Source organism: Delphinus delphis, chromosome 4, assembly GCF_949987515.2.
Source record: "Delphinus delphis chromosome 4, mDelDel1.2, whole genome shotgun sequence".
NCBI lineage: Eukaryota > Metazoa > Chordata > Mammalia > Artiodactyla > Delphinidae > Delphinus > Delphinus delphis.
This window is the reverse complement of record NC_082686.1, coordinates 129444354-129459424: the sequence shown is the minus strand read 5'-3', so window position 1 is coordinate 129459424 and position 15071 is coordinate 129444354.

Here is a 15071-nt window from a genome sequence, read left to right as displayed (position 1 = left end):
AATGTGGTAGCTAATGCCAAATGATTTTCCAAATTGTTGACCAATTTATATTCCTATCAACAGAGTGTAAGAATTTTCATTGTTTTCATTTTAGCCATTCTGATAAGTACATCGTCAGAACTCACTGTGCCTTTAATTTGCAATTTTCTGATTACTAATGAGGTTGAGAACCTTTTTTCTCTTTGTTAGCCATTTGGGAGTCTCTTTTCTGAATTTCCTGTTCAAGTCTCTTGTCCATTTTTCTATTGTGGTCATCTCTCTTTCTTATTGGCTTGCAGAAGTTTTTAATGTATTCTGGATATGAGCCCTTGGCTAGAATTATATATTTTTTGTCACTCAGTGACTTGCATTTTCACTCTTTAATGGTGTTTTGGATTAACAGAAGTTCTTCATTTTAATGTAGCACAGTTTATTGATTTTATCCTTTTTATTTATTCCCCTTCCCTTATTTAACTGGCTTATTCAACCGATATAATGTTGAATAGAAACAGTGACAGCAGATATCTTTGTCTTGTTCTCAATCTCAAAAGGAAAGTACACTTTCAATTCTGCACGTAAGGAGTCTAGAAGTCACCACTCTGTCCTAACAAGTAAAAAGCCAAACCAACTGAAAAATCAGCAACTCTTCTTAGCTATATAAGAAAAGTGAAGTCACAAGGCAGATGACTGCCCCCAAATTCAAGAGACAGACAGGAGGATACAGAGAATCACCATACACTGGAACAGAAATCTCTGTGGGAACCAGTGTTGTGGTCGGAAAACCTAAATTGTAAATAATGAATTGCTGGAGGCTCAGTGTAGACAAATCTGAGAGTTAAAAACTCCAGAAGGCCCCAGTAATAGGGGAGCCCCATTCTTTTTTAGTTTTACCTCCAGGAGCTCACACAGATTTTCACAGTAAATATCAGAGAAATTTCCCCTCATGTTTCTAGCAGGGGGAGGGGAAAAGGAACTTTCTCTCAATTTTGCTATGAACCTAAAACTGCTCTAAGAAAAGGAAATCTTACACTATTTCATCATTGTGTACAAACATTTTCTGTATGAGATTAAAGCCATTATCTTCTATTCTTAGTAAAGACTTTTTAAAAAATTATGATTGAATTTTGAATTTTATTAGTTTTTTTTGCAATGATTGAGATTTTTATATGATTTTTAACCTGCAGTTTTAAAGAAAAGCTTCACTGAACTTAAAATTGTTGGTTAATAGCATTTTTTTCTTCAGCCCTTTAAAGGTTGTCCCAATGTATTCTGGCTTTCATAGTTTCTGAGAAGTCAGCTTTTAATCTTCTTCTTCTCACTCTATATCTGTGGTAATTTTTCTATGGTTGATTTCAAGATTTTCTCTTTGTCTTTCAGCAGTTTCACTACAATATGTCTAGGAGTGGATTTCTTTGTGCTTTTCTTGCTTGAGTTATTGAGCTTCTTAGATATGTAAATTAAAGTTTTTCATCAAATGTTAAAAGTTGTCAGCCATTATTTCTTCAAATATATTTTCTTCCCCTTTCTCTCCTATCCTGTGATTCCAACTACTGATGTGTTACACTGCTTTTTATTGTCCCATAGGACTCTATGGTCCTATTTACTCTTCTTTATTCTTATTTTTTTTTTCTATTTTTCAGATTGGGTAATTCAATTGCAGTCTTTAAGTTCTCCCTGTTTTTCTACCATCTCCAAACTGCTGTAGTGTTCATCCAGAGATTTAATTTAATATTTGTATTCTTCAGCTTGAGAATTATCATTTAAAAATATTATTTTAAAAATTTATTTCCTGATTGAGATTGCCTATCCATGTATTCATTGGTACTATATTTTCCTTTAATTCTTTGAACATATTTATAGATGTGATAACCCTTTCTGTGGTGAGGGTTCCATAAATGTCTAAATACTTGGCCCACAGCCAATTTTTTAGACCTAGGAGAAACCCACAGAGGACAGGGTTAAAGAGGAGGGCAAAGACATAAGAACAGGGCAAAGAAGCAAGGGAAGATTCTAAGGATAAAGTAAGTCACTGCTGGTTTGTTTGCTTTGGAATCCGTATTCTGAGCTTTAGATTTTCTGCTACTTGATCGTCCCAAAATTTGGAATGTACTCCTTTAAGAAGAGGATTAAATTCACATATCTAGCTCCACATCACTGTATTTTTCAAGAATAGATGACCCTCTGTTTTCTATCTGCTTCTCTGTGGTGTCCCCTGGGGCCCCATAACACATGAATAGTTTAGCTATCAGTCAGGGGTTTGGGAAGTTTAGTTTCTAAATTTGGGTCTATTGTTTTCATGCTGTGAGTTAAGAACTCTTAGTCCTTCCAGTGCTTCTAGTTTTCTTGAGTTTATTTATGCTTTTAGATAGTTAGTATTGAATTTAAATAGTTTTATTTAAAAATTTTTCCATGCTTTATATTTGTTCTCTGTTGCTTGTTCATGAGACCACTCTTTACCATTACTAGAAGTTAATCTTGAATTAATTTTGAATAGTCTCAGTTTTTTTATTACCTAAAAATGTACTTTCCCACTCTATATCTGAAGAATAATATTGCTGTGCATAAAATTCTATATTGGCAGTTATTTTTCTCTCAGTATGGTAAAGATTTTACTCCTTAAGCTTCTACTGTTGCTCTTGTGGAGTTAGCTGTTAGCCTAAATTTCAAATACTGTTTCCCTCTCACCTGATATACTGTCTATTGCTGTATTCTGTTTTATTCCTTGCTTTAGCAAGCATTACTATCTAACCTACTGTATATTTTCATTTTTTATATTAGGTGCCTCTCTTTCACCTAAAATGTAGTCTATGGAAGCAGCATCTTTTCCTATTTTGTTCATTGCTCTACCCCCAATACAGAAAGTAGAGGCTGCCCTATGATAAATATTCAGTAAATGTTTGCTGAAGAAAGGATCGGGGAAGCTTTGTCTCTTCCTAAGGTAGGCTAGTCACGAGTTAAACTCTACTTAAGGAAAGCCTTTCTAAGTTCCTTAAGAAACTTAAGACAAGACTGATCAAGTATTGTTTTTATTAAGATTCAAATGTAAAGTGCAAAAACAATGATCTATTGGAGCTGGTGAATATTATACTAGTAATTAATAAATAGTAAAGCAATAGTTATTAAAGTTTATCTTGTTTAAGAATTAACTAAGGTTCCTGGGAAGGTTCCTTTTAGCAGAGATTCTAAGTCAGCTAGGATGGGAGTGATGCCCAGGAATGTGCCTTTTACACTAGCATCTCAAACTGGGAAAACTTTGATATGAAGAATCACAATTTGCTCCTTAAAGCATGGGAATGAGTCGTTAGTTAGTGGCTGAGTTTGGTAAAACATTTCTTTCTCTGACCATTGTGATTGTGCTGACCAGTGCATATCCTGTTTCAGCGTCCAGTTTCTAACCTCCATAATAATTGGCTGGAATTCCCAGAAAAAGGCCAACTTCTTCATGTTCTAGTTTTCTTCCCTGTGAATTAATTATGGATTCACACCTATCTAAAATTGATCAGAAAGAGAATTAACTACCTAACCTCAAGTCTCTTTTCCATTGATTGGTTTTCTTCAGGCTCCATTTCAGTAATCCACAAATTCTGATACTTGAATATAAAGCATTAAAGTGTTGATTGCAAAGTCTTCGGTTTTAGGGGTCAGGGAAGGGTTAGAACATCCTGGGACTGGATTTCATTCTTTTCTAGAATTCCTGTGTAATTTTATGTTCCTCCATCTGCACTAAGTGTTCTACTAGAATAAAAGAGAGATTTCAGTCACTTTCTTTCATTGGTTTGTAACTGCATTTCTAATAGCAACTTTCCAATAGAGGTACAGGGGCTTATGTAAAGAAAGGCCATTCTTAACAACATCTTGAATTTAGAATAACGCATTTAGGAGAAGAAGCTTTACACTTTCCATCTTGCCTACCTTCTTACTTTCAATTTTAAAACAAGCAAGTCTTCCCCTACCCCCAAAGCTGTTGTGAGAGTTCCTCTACTAATCGATTGAAGCATCTATTTTTTGAGGGTCTATGAGGATAGTGGCAGAGATATGTGATAGATATTGTTTTTAGCCATACAGTACGCTTTCCTATGTGCTCCTCCCAACTTCATACAATGGGCCCTTCCTTTATTTACCCCAGTATGCGTGAAGAGGAATGAGACTCAGCCTTGTCCAATAGGTGAACCCATTCCCTTGGCCACATAAATTTGTTCAGAGTTAACTTAATGACATCATTCAACCAATCAAATTCCTTGGGATATTTTCTGTTGGGACAAGGGTAGAAAATTGCTTCTTGCCTTTGTGATTCCCCTTGCTCTGGAAGGATATACATCTTAGGCCACTGGCAACTACCCTCCTTATGTGGATGGAGTCTACCAACAAAAGGAGAAAATGAGGCCCACTCTCAGATGGAAGAAGAGTAGATACCTGAATGAACGGATCTTGATGACCTGGTCCTGAATATGTTTATGCTTGATGCTGGGGCTACTCTTTCCCTTCCTAGTTACATAGTCAATATTTTCTTTCCCTCTTTTTTTTAACCTTAAGCTAGTTGAATTGGGTTTCTGTTACTTACAAATAAAAATGTCCAGACTAAATTAAGCAACGACATCAAAAACAACAAATATAAATGGAAATTTTTTTAAAATGCAAGAATTCAGTAATCTCTTGAATTGTATAAGTGAGTTTTTTGGATATGTCACAGGCCCTGACATTTTCATTTATACCTTGATTTTGTGTCAGGATTCCTTTACTCTTCATGTGTTCAACATTAATAAATGGCTATTTCTTGACGAGGGAAATAGGAGACTCTTATAATATTAAGTTTAGGTAGATCCCAGAAAAACAGTCTTCCCAAATTCTTTCATAATCTGGCTACACTGTCACCTTAAGATTAGGAAGCCAAAAATCATTATGGAGATAAAAATATCTCTCTCCTAAGGGGAGAATTCCAGAGTTGCTGAACAGGTTTCTCTTTGAGGATCATAATTCCTAGCTCTAGCTTCTTAACACCTTAAGGTGAATTTTACCTTTGCCAATGGCGATGTTATTTCAGTGCTTATAAATCAGATGGATTAAAGATGGGGTGTAGCTTTTCATACATTCTGGGACACCTCTGAGAGTGAAAGGGGCCTCTGTTAATAAATAGACCTGGGACAATAGATGCACACCAAGAACATGCTGGGAAAAGAGGAGTATATGGTCATTCTAGCCAAAGGCTCTTTTTGTAGACTAGTGGTTTTCAAACTGGTTTCATATCGTATTTGCCTGGGAAACTAAAAAAAAATATAGAAGCCAGGTCTCCCTACCCAGAGATTTTGACTGAATTGTCTAAGGTGAAATCTGGGAATTTCATATTAAAAAATAATTCCTCTGCTGATTCTATTGCATAGACAAGTTTAAGAACCATAACACCTCTGAGTGAGTTTAACTATTTTAATTTTAGTATACAGGTATGTAAACCTGAGACTCAAAAGTCTAGGACCTGGTTTCTGTTCTTCCATTAACTAGGTGTGTGATCTTGGACAAATAATTTTCTGGTGTTTAGTGGCTTCATCCGTAAAATGAAGGACTTAGACTAGAAAAACTCTAAGACCCATTGAACTCTACAATTCTGATCCTGTTAAAGAATTCTTCTTTCAAGGGATTAAACACTCTTGAAATCAGAACCTACTTCCCCCAGTCTTGGATCATGACAGAACACTACTTGGAGGAAGGATAAATCAAGTTCATTTTTTAAAAGCCAAGAATTGGATTTGTGGTATAAATGAAGTGATAGAACATACCCGCACATTTGTTCCGTGCTGTTTGACAGTGCTTAGCTGTTTTTATGCCAGCTAAGAGGATGAAAGGACTGTAGCCCTCAGAGAGATTATATAATTTTTGCAATCTAATCCGGCACAACATTCAACAACTAAGATGTCCAAGGATGGAGTTACTTTCCCCAGAAATAATTTTTATGGTTTTATATGATGGAGAGGCGCTGCCTTGGGTGTCTTGTTAATAATCTAATTCTGTGTGTTCTTCCATCTATAAACGGAGACAAATTGAGGGATATACAGCTTGTCTAAAATAGAAGGCCTAGTTCAGGGTGTGAAATGTATTTTGTTAAGTCATTTTATGACTCAGTTTCTTATTCCCTTTAACAACAATATCCTTCGTAAAGAATGGACTTGAGGACACGGGGAGGGGAAAGGGTAAGATGGGACGAAGTGAGAGTGGCATGGACATATACACACTACCAAACCTAAGGTAGATAGCTAGTGGGAAGCAGCTGCATAGCACAGGGAGATCAGCTCGGTGCTTTGTGACCACCTAGAGGGGTGGGATACAGAGGATGGGAGGGAGACGCAGAGGGAGGGGATATGGGGATATATGTATATGTATAGCTGATTCACTTTGTTATAAAGCAGAAACTCACACACCATTGTAAAGCAATTATACTCCAATAAAGATGTTAAAACAACAACAACAACAAGATCCTTTAAGGCCTTAATACTGGTATTGAATTACTTTAAGAAATATAACCCTATAAAAACCCTCTCACCCTGTCTGCTCCTTTTGTCCTATCTGGGTTAAGGTATCAGGAAGGACACACTAATCCTGCCCTTTTCCACATCACTCTGTTGCACCCCTTCCTCAAACTCACTAACTAGCAATTCTCCCTTCCCTTAAATGTCCTTTTCCATTCTTCTATAGAATAATCCCTAATAAATAAAACTAAATAAATAAAACATCTCGCTACTTAACATTTAACTCTCGAGTTAACCATGTATAGCCTATTTGTCCAGAAACATGGTGGAGTTCCTACTGGACCTTTAAGTTTTATATCGTCCCAAGATTTGTTATGTATCTCTGTAACTTGGTCTATAAGACCCCCCAAAGTAATCCATACTGCAAAATACTGTTCTTCCTCTGCCTAGGTCTAAACCCCAAAGAAAAACTCCCTTTCCTGGCAATAGAATCAGCTAAAAATTAAGGGAAAATGATCCAATTTAACTAATGTGCATTACTGTATAAATAGGACAATCACTTTTATGCATTCTATTTAGCTACTTATACTTTTTTCTCTTTCTGTATGTTTTATATAAAGATTCTAAGTTTTTTTTTTTTCCTCATATGCATCTCTCAGAAAAAGTTGAGTTTGTATTTGGGGGTACTTGTTGCATATTTCCCTACAAAGTGGAGTTTTGATGATGGTTAGCTGATCATCAGACCTCCAAAAATCCACTTAACACTTCTGTAAAGTATAAGCATAACTATTAGTACGTGTTGCATAAGTGAAAAACTGGATAGAGGCTAGGCAGGATGGAGGGCTGGTCCACAGGGAGAATCTGAGGGTGATATTCAGTGCTGGAAGGCATTTTCCCCTCTTTTCCTGGGCAAAGTACTGGTCCTAGGCAAAACTAGGACCAGCTCATGAAATGTTTTTTGTATCCTACCTCCCTATTTATACTTCTTTCCAGCCTCTTCAGGACCTCTTTCCATTATCATCCTAGGTTCACCACTATAGTCTTGCCTTGTTCACAGAAGGCCTCCTTGCTCCAATATCGCCTATTTCTTCTCTACTTGAGTGGATTCTTCATACCACTCAAAATCATCTCTTTTCTGAAACTCCTTCTAATCACGTTTTAGTATGAAAAGAATCTGATTGATTGATTTTGAACTGAGTTTTTTTTTTATAATTTATGTATAGTGAAATGCTCAAATCGTTTTTTAAAAAATGTATTTATTTTATTTATTTTTGGTTGTGTTGGGTCTTCGTTGCTGCACGCGGGCTTTCTCTAGTTGCTGCGAGCGGGGACTACTTTTCATTGCAGTGCGCGGGCTTCTCACTGTGGTGGTCTCTCTTGTTGTGGAGCACAGGCTCTAGGCGTGTGGGCTTCAGTAGTTGTGGTATGCGGGCTCAGTAGTTGTGGTGCACGGGCTTAGTTGCTCCGCGGCATGTGGGATCTTTCCGGACCAGGGCTCGAACCCATGTCCCCTGCATTGGCAGGCAGATTCTTAACCACTGCACCACCAGGGAAGCCCCTGAACTGAGTTTTTTTCCTTTTCCATTATGGTTTATCCAGGATATTGAATATAGTTCCCTGTGCTATACAGTAGGACCTTGTTGTTTATCTTTTCTACATATAATAGTTTGCATCTGCTAAACCCAAACTCCCAATCCAACCTATCCCTGCTCCCCTCTCCCTTGGTAACCACAGTCTGTTCTCTATGTCTGTGAGTCTGTTTCTGTTTTATAGATAAGTTCATTTGTGTCTTATTTTAGATTCCACATATAAGTGATATATGTTATTTGCCTCTCCTTTTCTGACTTACTTCACTTAGCATGATAATCTCTAGGTCCATCCATGTAGCTGCAGATGGCATTACTTCACTCTTTTTATGGCTAAGTAATATTCCATTGTATATATATACCACATCTTCTTCATCCATTCATCTATCAATGAACATTAGGCTGCTTCCATGTCTTGGCTTTTGTGAATAGTGCTGGTATGAACATAGGGGTGCATGTATCTTTTTGAATTAGAGTTTTGTCCAGATATATGACTAGGAGTGGGATTGCTGAATGATATAGCAACTCTAGTTTTAGTTTTTTGAGGAACCTCCATACTGTTCTCCATAGTGGCTGCACCATTCTCACCAACAGTGTAGGAGAGTTCCTTTTTCTCCACACCCTCTCCAGCATTTGTTATTTGTAGACTTTATAATGATGGCCATTCTGACTGTTGTGAGGTGGTACCTCACTGTAGTTTTGATTTGCATTTCTCTAATAATTAGTGATGTCAACATCTTTTCTTTGTGCCTGTTGGCCACCTGTATGTCTTCTTTGGAGAAACGTCTATTTAGGTCTTCTGCCCATTTTTTGATTGGGTCATTTGTTTTTTTGTTATTGAGCTGTATGAGCTGTTTGTATATTTTGGAAATTAAGCCCTTGTCAATTGCATCATTTGCAAATATTTTCTCCCAGTCTATAGGTTGTCTTTTCATTTTGTTTATGGTTTCCTTTGCTGTGCAAAAGCCTGTAAGTTTGGTTAGATCCCATTTGTTTATTTTTGCTTTTATTTCTATTGCTTTGGTAGACTGACCTAAGAAAACATTGGTACGATTTATGCCAGAGAATGTTTTGCCTGTGTTCTCTTCTAGGAGTTTTATGGTGTCAGGTCTTATATTTAAGTCTTTAAGCCATTTTGAGTTTATTTTTGTGCATGGTGTGAGGGTGTGTTCTAACTTCATTGATTTACATGCAGCTGTCCAACTTTCTCAACACTGCTTGCTGAAGAAACTGTCTTTTCCATTGTATATTCTTGCCTCCTTGTCGAAGACTAATTGACTGTAGGTGTATGGGTTTATTTCTGGGCCCTCTATTCTGTTCCATTGATCCATATGTCTGTTTATGTGCCACTTCCACACTGTTTTGATTGCTGTACCTTTGTAGTATTTTCTGAAGTCTGGGAGGGTTATGCTTCCTCCTTTTTCTTTTTCCCCAGGATTGCTTTGGCAATTCTGGATGCTTTATGGTTCATATAAGTTTTACGATTAGAAAATAATCTGATTTAAATGTAAGACTCCAAGATTGTTTGTACTTCAAAGGAAGATATATGTTAACCCTAAAGTGTCTCCAGTAGTGGTGTTTTACATAGTCTGGCTAATTAAATCACACAGTTCAGGCAGTGTGAAGGACTATATTTTGGTCAAGGGGCTAATCTATGTAGTGTCCTGCCTGTATATTGCTCTCCAGCACTACCTTCCCTTTTGTATCTTCTCTTCTTTCCTTTAAAAAAGTAAATTATGGAATTTATCTACAGAGATCATTTATTTGGAAGATAAAGATCTAGACAATGGAATTTTTAAGTATTTTAAAATTTATTCATTATTTTCATTTTTTTCAATCAGTGCAAGAATGATTTTCTATTTGCTCTTGTGCACCAGTGCCTCAGGGCTAGGCAATGGTGTGATCCAGGAGGCTGAGAACCTGGGGCAGGAGGCAGTGGGTGCTGAACCACACCGTGGGTGCTGTTGCCACCAGACATGGGTGTGATCAAGTAGATCATCACGGGTAGACCAAAGATTCTCTAAGAGGCCATTTTATGAAATAAAAATGATTTATTACCGAGCAGGAGGTATCAAGTTGTAGAAGCCAAAAGAGAAATTTGCTAGGCAAACATGAGGAAGATCAAATGGCTGGGTCTTTCCAGGCACTGCTACATCATTGTTTCCATAGGCTTCTGCATGTGTTGAATCTATATACCTGTAGTTAGTGATTCTAACACATTGCATATGCACATCGACAATAAGTTCCTGCAAAGTACACATTTCATAGAGCTTCAGTGACTATGAGATTTTTTTTGTTGTTAGTGCCACTTTTTTTAGGAGGTGAATATTCTCTCCGAATTCTGATTTTTGTTGCACGAATCATAAGTAAAATGCATTTGCTAAGGTTTTGTGAGTAACCATTTAGCTTTTCTTTTTCTTTTCTAAAGGTAAACTTGGATAGTTTCAACTGAAGCAAAACCATTCAAGAATCAACTCCTAACCCACTAATGCTCTCCCACCCCACCTATATTCATCAATACAGTTGAAAAGGGAGAGAGGCAGGAGGACCCAACAAAAGTGTTTGAATCTCTGCATAAAACAGTAGGAACAGAGAAAGAAACAGTTCTGGGCCAGGACTTAAAGAGAAAATAATTTTCATTTTTTTTCATTTTGTTTTGTTTTTCCCTTCCCTTGGTTTTGGCAAGTGAAAGGCTCTAGTGGGTATGGAATTTGACAGGACTGGAGAGGATGGGGGGAAGTGAGACGTCAGCTGTGATGTTTGGCTGAATGCTCAGAAATGGATCCCCTTTACTGTCTTTACAGAGGTTTAACTAAAGAATGGAATTTGCAAGTTTGGACTGTGCATCTTTCACAGATACTACTCTGGGGCTAAAAAGTTCATGGGTTACAACCCAAAAGGGTTAGACTTCATTTGTTCTTCAATCGATTACACGAAATAATTGTATTACATAAAACATGTGAGGACATAAATGCATTTAATACTCATTTTATACCTTATATCTCTTAGTACACCTCTATTTAAAGCCCTAAAATTTTTCCTCTCCCTCCACCAATGTTGAGCTTTTGTCTAAAATCCAAAAATGTGAACCTAGAGCAGTGTATATTCTCTGAACATTCCTGAAAACTGTCTTCCACTGTAAAAGTAATACAGTCACATTGTAGAAAACTTGGGGAAAAATAAAGGAAAAGAAAATACCACCTACAGTAGTAAATTGCCACAAATGAATATGATATTATTTTGTCTATTCTCTCTCCTATTTTTCATTTAATAAAATCCTATTAATTATTATATTAAACACTTTACCTCAGAAAAAGCATTTAGGTTCACCTTTCACACCAACACAATGGCTCTCAGGCATTTGCGATCTAAGGAGGATGATTATTAGTAGCTATTTTATACACTTTAGGAGTTTATATGTCAGAATCAGACTGTTAAATAGGTTCATGTTAAGATCTGTTAAATTCTGAAAGTCCTGGGACAAAGTCTAAATTTATCCTTAGAAAAAAATGGTAATCCTGAAAGTGCTAAAAAAATAAAATTTCTTAATGAGATATCATTATAATGTCTATATTTTTCATATACTTAACATTATGAGGCTGTATATTTGCCTCCTAAATTCTTGTCTGGATAGCAAGATGACGTGCCAAATCTCCTCGTCAAGACATCTCTACATCATGATGTAGTCAAAGATACTGGAGTAGGTGGAGAGACACTCTTTTTACCCTTTTTGGGTCCAATTTCCACATTTGTAATAATGGAACAGAATTAGATTATCTCTAAGGTTCAGTCCTATTTCAGCAATATATTCTGTAGAGTTGAGAACTTGAAGAGCTTCCTTGGTTTAGGACAGAGTTATTTTTAGACAGAAATGTCTTTTGTGTTCTCAAGACACACGAGACTAGCCTTCTAACATTTTTTCCTTAAATATCTGCTAAAAGAATTTTGAAAAAATATATACCTTCTTGCCCATCTAAATGTACATTTAAAATTTCTCATCATAATTATAAACAAAGGTATCATTTCCAGTATGATGAAAATACTGATCTTTTAAAATAAAACTCTTTAAAAACACTCAGCATAACCTAAAAACCACAGCAGTGTGTTGCTAACCATAATCCATTAAAAAAAAAAAATCAGTGAATCAACCTTTCAAACTAGAATTCCACTTTTACTTTGCTTTGTACTTGTGTTTCCATTCTCCTCCTCCCACAGAATTTTATCCTAACATATTTTTATGCTTAAAAATCTTTTATTAATTATCAGATTACTCTGTAATAAAATTATGTGTACTGATTTGGAAATAATTTTTTAAAGATTTGTGTCTATAAGGGTCTAACTATTAAAGATTCTTTGAAGTGAGTTTTTTTATTACAATTATTAGTACACAATTGAACTAAATAGCACAAATATATATTATAAAATACTACATACAATTGTTAAGGAAATGCATTTTTTAGGGAGATGGATGGAAATTTTCTACAAATAACCCTTTGTAGACATGGATGAATGTTACTTATTGTTAGAATGAGACAGGGTTGAGTATCAATTCTGCTCTAATTTTCATATTTTCAGGTGGAAAGATTATGTCTATTTAAATATAAGTAAATAGGAATGGAAGTTTTGTTATAGCAATGTCATTCAGTTTTTTGAACTCTTGAGTCCCATGCAAAAAATCATATACGATCTTTGTGACGTTAATTTCATGTGTCAAATTGTCTAGGTTATGGTGCCCAGTCATTTGATCAAATACTAGTCTAGATGTTGCTGTGAAGTCACTTGTGAAGATGATTAACATGTATAATCAGTTGACCTTAACATGACGGGCCCATGCAATCAGTTGTAGGCTTTAAGAGCAAAAGACTGAGGTTTTCTGAAGAAGCAATTCTGCTTCAAGACTGCAACGTAGAAATTCTGCCTGAATTTTCAACCTGCTGGTATGCCCTGCAGATTTTAGACTCAAGACTGCTAAAGTTAGGAATCATGTTGCCTAAGAAGAACAAATCTAGTCAAGATACTCTGGAATTCTTTCCTTAAGAAAAGGATATATCCATCTCCATAATGATTTTTGACCTCCTAAGCTTAAGGTGACCGCGTAGCCAGATTATGAAAATATGTGGAAAGACTATTTTTCTGGGATCTGCCTAAGCTTTATATATTAAAATATACATCTCCTATTGGTTCTGTTTCTCTGGAGGACCCTGTCTAATACAATCTCAAAAATATTTTTGGGCTTCCCTGGTGGCGCAGTGGTTGAGAGTCCGCCTGCCGATGCAGGGGACACGGGTTCGTGCCCCGGTCTGGGAAGATCCCACGTGCCGCGGAGCGGCTGGGCCCGTGAGCCATGGCCGCTGAGCCTGCGCGTTCGGAGCCTGTGCTCCGCAACGGGAGAGGCCACAACAGTGAGAGGCCCGCGTACCGCAAAAAAAAAAAAAAAAAAAAAAAAAAAAAATTTAATGATCTATCATGTGACATTTGATTTAGTTCCTTTTAAAATATTTTAGGGCAAGGGATTGAATATTCCCTGATTGAAAAAAATGATTTCTTACCCAGCTGTTAACTTGTTCAGCACCTACACCAACATGTCAAATTAGTGTCTTTGGTGCTCCAGAGGCTTTTATATCCCTAAAGCAATGTCCTTTCTCTTGTGAAGCAGAAGGACAATCATGAAAGAGAAACATTTTACATGGATTTATTTCCATAAAACTATCTTTGTCCCAATACTCCATGGAAAATCTATGGTAGCCTCAGCTCTAGTCAGAAAACAGCTGATGTCAACCATCTTGCTACCTATATTCTTAAATATTTCTTCTATTGTTATTTATTTAAGAACAGCATTTTGGCTATGGTAGAAATAAAACATAATAAGAATGATTAAGCTCAGAAATAAGGAAAAATTCAATGATGATGATTTATTTGGAAACAATGATATTTTTGTAATGTTAATGATGTTATTGGTACTCAGTTAAACATATTTCAAACTAGGGCACTTTGATCAAATTCCTTTTGGTTCATTTGCAACTTAATAATAAATTTTTACATATTTCTAGTTAATATATCAAACTCAACTGAGTAATTGATGTTCATCATTTATTTTACTACTAAGAGTACACATTTAAGTTATGCTTTGGAATTATTGTTTGCTGCAATATCTAAAACTCTCCTTTAGGTCATACATCAGGAAAAGGGGTATAAACAACATTTAAGTCACCTAACCCAATTATTTTTGATGCAATAGCCCAGGGTTTCTCCCAGACTTAGCATAAGGCAGGGGCTTCAGAAACATTTGATGAATTAACTGAAAGTGCAAAAACAGATTCTCAAGTATTAAGTGCTCAAAATTATGGTTGTATTTGAAAGTGACTTCTTCACTTTCAGGATAATAACTCCTTTTATAGATTGACATGAAAGATGTTAGAACATGATGATAAACCAGTTTTTAAAAAGAGCCAACAGATAGCAAAAGATTGACACCTATTACCTGTAAGCTATTTCATTTCACTTAGATAATTAATATTACCAATACTGTGAAGTATTCTTACTAGTGAAATGTAATCTTAACTAACTTTATAAAATACAGTCTAAAAACCCTTAAGTGGATAAATATGTGTAAGTGCTTCAATAAGTGTTAGTTATCATTACTGTGGTTATTACCTCCAGCTTGCTTTGTTCTTTTCATAGGTGGAATACCATCCTAGTTACCAAATTTCTTGGCTGTACCAGGTGAACTGGCAGTGTTGATTGATGTTTAACATATCATCTAAATTCCTTTCATTCCTAAAATTCTTTATTTAAGAACTGCAATTTCTTGGAGAACTAATGCTGTGAATTGAAAATTTTCTAATATTTCTTAATAATTATGTGTGTTCTAACAAACGTAGTAAGGTAGATAGCTAGTGGGAAGCAGCCGCATGACACAGGGATATTGGCTCGGTGCTTTGTGACAGCCTGGAGGGGTGGGATAGGGAGGGTGGGAGGGAGGGAGATGCAAGAGGGAAGACATATGGGAACATATGTATATGTATAACTGATTCACTTTGTTATAAAG